Source organism: Hypanus sabinus, chromosome 4 (assembly GCF_030144855.1).
Source record: "Hypanus sabinus isolate sHypSab1 chromosome 4, sHypSab1.hap1, whole genome shotgun sequence".
In the NCBI taxonomy this organism is placed as follows: Eukaryota; Metazoa; Chordata; class Chondrichthyes; order Myliobatiformes; family Dasyatidae; genus Hypanus; species Hypanus sabinus.
Genome location: NC_082709.1, coordinates 68,080,304 through 68,087,068, shown reverse-complemented (window position 1 = coordinate 68,087,068; position 6,765 = coordinate 68,080,304). Strand labels below are relative to the sequence as shown.

At 39.6% G+C, this 6,765-nt stretch overlaps 1 long non-coding RNA gene across 1 annotated transcript in view; it reads right to left on the bottom strand.

The window, feature by feature from the left end:
• Window positions 1-1,428: 1,428 nt before the first annotated feature.
• The window catches only part of LOC132392862 (uncharacterized), a 35,629-nt gene continuing 30,292 nt past the window's right edge, over window positions 1,429-6,765 (bottom strand). Inside the window, exon 3 of the long non-coding RNA XR_009511678.1 lies at window positions 1,429-6,402. This is a non-coding gene — a long non-coding RNA (uncharacterized LOC132392862). The remainder of the gene's footprint in view (window positions 6,403-6,765) is intronic.

Genomic DNA, 6,765 nt, shown 5'->3' with positions numbered 1-6,765 from the left:
AATGAGTTCCATCGGACTTAGCCAGATCATCCTGGGCTGTCGGGGATAAGAAGGTCCTGTCACATACAGGCGCCTCCCAGTCTCCACCCAGCTAATAGGATTTATCTGCAGCCTATTTAATCCCAGTTCTTATCCACGGTCCTTGTGCATTCATTGAACTGGCCAGTCACTGTTAGCTTTCGCTCTCCCACCCTAAAGTTTACCTTGTTGCCTGTAGTGTTTAGTTTCTGTTCTTTCTTGCTTTGTGGCCCCTGATGGCTTGTTAGTTTGTGGTCTATTATTAAAGTTACTGTTCACTGCTGAATTGTCTGCTGCTGCTCTGCTTTTGGGTCAAGCCTCCTCAACGTTTCTTCACGCACTTTAGCAAGGTGATTCAGCAAAACCATTGTTGTGCACCCTACCAGGTAAGCACTTTCTTTTCTAGTCCTTGGTATTAAACACGTCTCTTCAACAGTCTGAATGATTGCACAAAAAGGTGAGCTCAAAATTATGGAGGTTGAAAGATGACTTAAATCCTTGAATGAAGAAGTAACAATCACACAGTTTTCATTCCTAAATTCCACTCACAGTCACCGCAGACTTGCATAATCTTTATCTGTCTGTCAGTGAGTGGAAAGATACTTTGCTATGATCTTGAAAGAATTGCCTGGAAGGGTGGCGCAGAATCAGTGTAACTTTGAAAAGAGAGTTATGTAAATAATTGACTGGGGAAAAATGTTAGTGGAAAGAGAGGGATATGGCAGCTAACTGAATTTTTTTTAGACAACAGATAGTGTCAGGAATAGCAAGCAGTTCCCCACACTGCAACAAACTTGGAATTCAATCTCCATTGTTGATACTTGAATGGTTCTATGCTCACTTTTCTAGTATAATACTAAGATAGCGTTGCATTGTCAAAGGAGCCTTTTTTGATTAACAGTTTTTTTTAGTCTAACGATGCCTGTTAAACAAGTAGTGGGATTGGTTGCCTACTAAAATGCAAGTCTATTGGTTGAGACAGGCATTGCTGGGTTACTAAGCGTGTACTTTACACAGAAATAGGACTTTACTAAAGCCACAGGAAACTAGATTTTGCTGGGATACTGGAAGAGATAAAGGTAAAGGAGCTATTAGGAAAAATAGCAATAATAAAAATTCAAAATTCACCTGATATAAATTATATGCATCATGGTTATTGAGGGAAGTTGTTATGGTGTTGTTTTTGCTGTCCACAAAGTTCCAAACTCAAATGAAGATCTTAAGCCCGATCTGATATTGATAGCTATGGGTACCCTCACTAAAGGGAGGTTATACTGTAGCCACCTATTCATTGAAAACTAGATCACTTCCCTGTTTCATCTTCATGGTGAATTCAGCTGCCAATGCCCATGATTTCCCCACCAAGACAGAGATACTTCCAGCAAGTGAAGTAGTTTAAACACAGTTCATTTATTCTTAGTGACAGACATTTATATTTTGATAACATTTTTAAAAACACATTTAAAACTCTCAACATTTCAATCTTATAAAAGGTTTCCAAATTACATGTGATTTCTAAATCTCAAAAGATTTCCATTACACATGTACAATTTCTTTAAGCTGAAAAGACATACCAATGAGTTGCAGGCGAGTGAGTCTTCTGTCGCAGAAATCGAAGGCAGAGTTATAGATTCTAATCACCCTTTCTTTCTATCATTCTTCTTATCGTTCCTATACCATGCCTAATTAGCTTGTCTGTGCTCTAATATTTATACTGTCTTTAATTTGCTCATTGGTGACTTGTTCCTTTAGGTTGTCATAGTCATGGGTGATGGTGGGTATAAGTTTCCACTTTGTGTTAAATGGTCCCAATGGCGTGCATCTCAAACAGCCTCTGCCAACCAAGCTCAGCTCCTGGTGTTCACATATGGCTTAGCTACTAAGCCCAGAAGAACTGCTTCTATTGACAGGAGAAGGGGCAAAGGTGGGTTACTGGTGCCTGAAAACCAGTCACTTTGGGCAGATGGGGTTTGGCAGCTCATCTGGGAGAGGGAAAACTGATCACAAACCTCCACTGCTTTGTGACTATACACACTCATGTGGAAGGCTTCGGGAGTAAATCCTGAGGTAAAATCTGGTGCTGGAGTCCCTAAGGCAGTCCGACATTGAGTTTATTGCTAACTGGTTACTCCAACAACACCACTGGTGCCAAACTGTATTGGTGTCTGCCCCTCTGACCCTCAACATAGGTGCCCCTCAGGGCTCTGCCCTAAGCCCCCTCCTTTACTCTCGCCACCCACAGCTCCAATCTGCTAATTAAATTTTCTGATGATACTACATTAATTATCTCAAATAATAATGAGGTGGCCTACAGAGAAGAAGTCACCACCCTGACGAAGTGGTGTTAAGGAAGCAACCTCTTCCTCAATGTTATAAAAACAAAGGAGCTGGTTGTGGACTACAGGAGGAATGAAGACAGTCTATAATCCCTATCAACATCAATGGATTTGAGGTTGCGAGGGTGAACAGCTTTAAGTTCCTCGGCATACACATCACTGAGGATCTCATGTGGTCTGTACATGAGATGTGTTGTCTTCATGTGGCTGTGTGATGAAAAAAACATAACAGTGCCTCTTTCACCTCAGACGGTTGAAGATTGGTATGGCCCCCAAAATCCTAAGAAATTTCTACAGAGGCACAACTGACAGCATCCTGACTGGCTGCATCACTGCCTAGAATGGGAATTGTGCTTCCCTTAATCGCAGGACTCTGCAAAGAGTTGCGCAAACAGCCCAGTGCATCTGTAGATGTGAACTCCCCATAATTCAGGACATGTACAGTGATAGTTGCATAAAAAGGGCCTGAAGGATCATTGGGGACCCGAGTCACCCCAACCACAAACTATTCCAGCTGCTAACATCCGGGAAACGGTACCGCAGCATAAAAGCCAGGACCAACGGGCTCCGGGACAGCTTCTTCCACCAGGCCATCAGACTGATTAATTTACGCTGATTCAAATGTATTTCTATGCTATATTAGCTGTTCTGTTGTACATACCATTTATTACAAATTACTATAAATTGCACATTTAGACGGAGATGTAACATAAAGATTTTTACTCCTCATGTATGTGAAGGATATAAGAAATAAAGTCAATTCAATTTCTTTGGATTCATCAGCTGTGTGGAGAGAGGGAGCCTACTGCATGGGTAACAGCTTGCTATCATATTGCCCTGGCTTGTGTATCACGGAGACTGCTAGGGCCAAGATTCTTGATCGATATGATCAATGGAGGGCTTCTGTAACTTGGTGACTTCACACGTGATGTTTTTCAGATACCTTTGCTGGGAAATTCACAGGGAGTCTAAAAGCTTTTGCGGACAGAGATCCTAGACACCCAAAATTAATGCTGTGAGTACACAAATCTCCCAACTATTGATAGATAGATCAGCTATTTAATCTGCTAAATGAGTCTCAATCTGGTCTGCAAGCTTCCTTGAATCAAATAACTTAGCCAGTGTTGTCTGGTTTGATGCAGGCCCAATTCCATTGTCTTACACTTCACCTCTTGAGCAGCCAGGCAGCCTGTCCTCTATAGGCTTTGCTGTTTGTTTGCAAAGTTGTTCTTTTAACCTCAGACTGATTATTTCTTGAAGTTTACATTAAGGACTGAAAACTTGTTCTTGTTCACACAAAGAAGTTGAGCAAGGAATGTTGGTTGGGAGTTTAAATTATGCAAAAGCAACTCTTTGACCCCTGGAAGAGTCAGATACTCTGTTAGAAAGCTGAGCTTGGCAAATGCTATATTTATTCTTAATAAAGACAAACTTGGCATGGGTCTACGTTAGAACATTTTATCACCGAACCACTCAACACCATGCCTGCGCAATCAGGCGACCTTCGTAGTTTCTGGTTCCGGGTGAACTCCATGCATTGCCCACTGGGAACTGCAGTTCTTTATTATGTACATACAAAACAGCAAAAATGCCCGCTGGGTCCTGGACAGTAATTATCCATCATAAAATAAGGTTAGAAATTATGAACATCCTTCTGACATATTTTCAATCCGCTTTGGAAACAGGACTAGTACTAACCTTGTTATCAAAGCTTTTGAAACAGTAATCCAGGAAAAAAATTAAGATGCTTGGACAAGTTTGGTCCAGTATAGAAAACTTGTATTAGTATTTGAGACTAAATTGATTTGAGTTTTTAATGTATAGCATTCATAGATAACAGCAAGGATATTCATACTGAATTTACTAATATGCTTGATAAAGTGTTCAAAAAGTTGAATCATAGGACAAAAGGGACTGTAGTACACTTGGAAAACTGGCTTAGGAATGGATGAATAATGATTTTCATAAGATGAATATTTTTGAACAGCAGAGAGTGAACAATGGCATTTCTCACAGACTGGTGCTACCTTTGATTTGCATTAATAACACTTGTTTGTAAGCCCTGGACATACTTCAGAATTTTGAATTGATGCAGAGTATAGGAAAAAAAGTGAATATTACTAAAATTTCAAAAGAATATAAACAGCTTGGTGGAATGGGCAGACAGTGGTTGAAATTTTGTGCAGTAATGTATAAGAGGATATGTTTTGTTTGGAAGAATGAGAAGGGACAATTAATGGCAAATGTTTCAAGTCGGGGAATAATTGTGTATGTTTGTGCATTTTTGTACTGGCTGAACAGGTTAACAAAGCATAGAGACTGCATAAGAACAGCACAACTCCATAAACAAAGTCACAGAGTAAGTCTTGTACTAAATCATTGCAACGGGCTAGTTTGGCTCCATCTGAAAAATGCATCCACATCAGGAGAGGTGTGAAATGCTAGAAATGGGAGAGAGAGAGAGAGAGTTGCTGGAATTGTTTTGTGAACATGTATGTATTACATATATGGACTGAGAAGCTGAGGAAGCTCTCTAATCTGTGATACTTTTTCCTAAAGAAGAAAATCCTGAGAAGATATTTGACAGGTGTACACAGTTAAGAAAGGGTTTAGATAAATAAGTAAAACAGAGAGACATTGTCTGCAGCGGATAAGCATCCCTAATGAGAGGGCAACATGACTTGAGGAGAAAGACTTTTATGCAGTAAACGCTTAGAATTCGGAATACACTGCCAGAGCAATGAAGTGACTGGATAGTACAGTAGCTGACAAGAGAGAGCTGGGTGAATACTTAAAGAAGTTTATTACAGAGTTTTAGGGAAGAGCACTGAGTGGTACTAATGGAATGTCTCTTAGAAAAACTGTTGCAGACTCAGTAAGACAAATGTCCTCTTTTTACACTGCCTTGTCTCAGTTAAGGGAGACTGAAGATGTAGCTTACTATGCATACCCCACCTTGATTTCCCTCTTGGTGAAGAGAATCAAGAAGCAAACATTCAGAACATTATGTAAGAGGAATATCACTGTCCAAAGTGTTAGTGATTTTTCTGTTAGTTAAGGAGGAGGAATATTGGCAATGCACGAGGGTGGAGAAAGCAGAACAAAATAGAACACCAAATTAGTTTAAAAGACATCCTCACTGAATAATAATAAATATTTCAACTACTTCAGGGCAGCACTAGTGAGTTAAATGGCAAAATTACAATTTTGGGCTGACAATCAGAAACAGATTATTTCCAGGCTTTATTATGGATGTCTTTACATGTTAACATCAGCATTTTCCCTTTGCAATTCAACATTCCACACCTTCAATTAACCAATAGAGAGAGTTCTGTAGGTTTGTTTTATCATCATTATCTCCTCATCCCTCTGCCATCTATGTTTGAGCCAAAGATGTCTGTTTTGTGTAACAAGTCCTGATAAATATCTCAGCCCAAAACATCGACTCTTTATGTCCCTCCATAGATGCTGCCTGATCTGCTGAGATCCTCCAGTGTTTAATGTCCATTACTCCAGATTTCCAGCATCTGCAGAATCTCTTGCATTTGCATCCTCAAGTCCTGGTATCATTCTGGAAAATCTTCACTTTATTTCAGTAAAGGTTGTTATTATTTCTGGCTAAGCATCAAAATGACAGATCAATAAGAGGCAGAAAAGGAGGGAGTGACTTTAACTTTTGACACGAGACGACTTGTTGCCTTTTGCTAGAGCATGAGCCATTTTTAGCCCCAAACCTGATTGCCATCAACCTTGCAATAATACATACAAACACATTACCTGTTGTTATTGGATCACGGATCTTAAAAAGAATGCATTGTTAGATTGCCATTAGTAAGATAAAATGCTGCAAGCAATTTCACATTTCTGTTATTGGACAAGTTTGACATGTTGACAAACCAGGAGATGTTGGTCTCAGTTGCTCTGGCTGTAGCTGGCAGCTCTGAACCTCAGTGTTCGACCATTCAAATAGAAACAAGTCCTTGATTTGTATCACAGCATCTGAAATTCCATTAGTATCAATGAGCAATGAGGGTTGTGGGCTTGCAGCCTGTCAGGTAAAGAGGAAGATAAATCAATTTTTTCATTGTTTAGCTCTATTTTCAAGTTTCTAATTGTTTTGATCTTGATTGACTGTAAATATTCATGGTTTTAGTTTTATTGAACTTTTAATGATTTATTTCATCTTCAGTCATTTCAAAACATCTCAGAACATCATCTGAGAGTTTTGACATGAAAAGTGCTCTCCATAAAACTGTACTTGCAAACAGGCTTCTCTGTGTTCCTACCAATAACCATACTTGAAATGTCATAACAGTATGGTCATTCTGATAAACATAGCCGATATTTCCCACCCATACAAAGTGCTTTAACTACTTCCTCACTGGTACACGTACTGGCCCGTACTACCTTA